The sequence below is a fragment of the Somniosus microcephalus genome, unplaced genomic scaffold, assembly GCF_052327205.1.
Source record: "Somniosus microcephalus isolate GS21.2 unplaced genomic scaffold, FLI_Smic_1.0 unresolved_chr2, whole genome shotgun sequence".
NCBI lineage: Eukaryota > Metazoa > Chordata > Chondrichthyes > Squaliformes > Somniosidae > Somniosus > Somniosus microcephalus.
In genome coordinates, this window is record NW_028225180.1 from 16,969,250 (window position 1) to 16,971,749 (window position 2,500).

General features: G+C 41.6%; 1 protein-coding gene across 1 annotated transcript in view; it reads right to left on the minus strand.

Annotated features, from left to right (window-relative positions):
* Positions 1-2,500, minus strand: part of LOC147092199 (double C2-like domain-containing protein beta) — a 79,449-nt gene that overhangs the window by 55,785 nt on the left and 21,164 nt on the right. The gene's annotated exons all lie outside the window — the stretch shown is intronic.

The window sequence follows — 2,500 nt, forward strand, 5'->3', positions numbered from 1 at the left end:
CGAAGAGCCCTATATGCAATAAAAAGAAAATTCTACAACATCCAAATTCCAATCAAAATCTGGCTCAAAATATTTGATAGTATAATCCTGCCCATTGCACTATATGGTAGTGAAGTATGGGGCCCACTCAATCACCATAGCTACACTAAATGGGAAAAACACACAATAGAAGCCCTACATGCAGAATTTTGCCGAAGCATTCTTCGCACCCAAAGGAAAACACCAACAAATGCATGTAGAGCCGAACTAGGCAGATACCCACTGATAATAAACATCCAAAAATGAGCACTAAACTTTCTAAATCACCTCAATCTAGTTCCCCAGACACCCTTCATTTTAAAGCCCTCCAGACCCAAGAGCTGAACCCAGCAACGAGTCCCCTGAGTCAGTGGTTACTGAAACTAAGTACTCCTACCCAGCCGGACCCTGACCAGTCCCAGACCAACACTGCTCTCCAAACACCAATCCGAATGAACCAAATCATTAAACAATGCAAAGAAACCTACCTGGAACATTGGAACAAAATAACCAAAAGCCAAAGCAGATTAGATTGCTACCAGGCCCTAAAAAGAGAATATAAACTGGCAGACTATCTCTCGACCATCAGAGACACAAAACAGAGACAGACCCTCACCAGATACAGGCTAAGCGACCACCAACTGGCAATTGAAAAAGGAAGATACAAGAAATCCTGGCAACCTAAAGAAAATAGAATATGTGATCACTGTCTGGCTGGCGAGGTTGAGACAGAGGTGCACTTCCTCCTAAAATGCGAAAAATTCAACAAAACAAGAAACATATATTTTGACAAGCTCAGCCTTACAACCCCAGATTTCAAAGAATTGGATGACCTGTCAAAATTAAGAATAGTCCTGGGGGAAGGAGACAGACCATATCTTGGTGCCCAATATGTAACAACATGTCACAACCTGAGGAACAGTGAGTGACTAACGAGCACACCCATAGCATATAAAGAAAAAAAAATGTTTAAATCAATACCGAATGTACCCAACGACTGTTTAAATTAATACTGAATGTACCCAACGAGGGTCAACGACTGTTTAAATTAATATTGTCTGTACCCAACGAGGGTCAAAATTGTTTGACACCTACAGAATGTTGGAAAACTGTACTTTTTGTTATGTAAGCTTTGGCAATATGGTTCCCTGTAAACTTTCATGCCAATAAAGCATTTGAATTGAAAAAATTGAATTGAATTGAAAATTGAATTGAGAGAGAGAGACAGAGAGAGAGAGACAGAGAGAGAGACAGAGAGAGAAAGACAGAGAGAGAGAGAGACAGAGAGAGAGAGAGAGAGAGAGGGAGAGAGACAGAGAGAGAGAGAGAGAGAGACAGAGAGAGAGACAGAGAGAGAGAGAGAGAGAGACAGAGAGAGACAGAGAGAGAGAGAGAGAGAGAGAGACAGAGAGAGAGAAATACTTCCCACAGGGGCGTGGTGTGATGCAGGGCTCGCCAATCTCACCGACACTCTTTAATATTTACATAAATGAATTGGCAAAACTACTTGAACAATCTACAGCACCCGGCCTCACCCTATATGAATCCAAGGTTAAATTCCTCCTCTATGCAGACGACCTGGTTCTGCTGTCACCAACTAAGGAGGGTCTACAGCAGAACCTGGATCTGCTGGAGTCATACTGCCAGACCTGGGCCATGACAATAAATCCCCAAAAAACCAAAGTCCTTGTGTTCCAGCAAAGATCCAGACATCAGGGACCCAAAATAAATTTCACACTAGGAACAACCAAAATTGAACAAACCACTAACTACACATACTTGGGCTTAAAAATCAGTTCTATGGGAAATTTCAAACTGGCTGTGAATGAACTGAAAGAGAAAGCAAGAAGGGCTTTCTATGCCATTAAAAAATCAATCCAAATAGAAATCCCAATTAGCATTTGGCTCAAAATTTTCAAATCAGTAATTGAACCAATTGCACTCTATGGCAGTGAGGTGTGGGGACCGCTAACACAACAAGAATTTGCAAAATGGGACAAACACCCAATTGAGATCCTACATGCAGAATTCTGTAAAAGTATCCTCCGGACTCAAAGGAAAGCCATAAACAATGCATGCAGGGCAGAACTAGGCCAATATCCATTAATAATCACTATCCAAAAAAGAGCCACCAAATTTTGGAAACACCTAGAAATGAGCAACCCCCAATGCTATCATTACGAAGCCCTGAAATGCCAAGAGAGGACCATAAAGAAGAATACCCTCAGTCAACTAGTCCTGGGACTCAGTGAAGTAACTACTAACACTACTAACAATAACCAGCCCCAGGACAGTGACAGCGTAACACAAAGAATTCGACCCAACACAATCGTCGCTAAGCAAAAGGAAAAATATCTGTCATATTGGGCAGAAACAACAAAAACCCAAAGCAAACTCAATTGCTACTTGGCCCTAAACAGACAATACAACATGGCTGATTACCTGACCATGGTAAAGGATAGCACACTGAGAAAAACTTTGA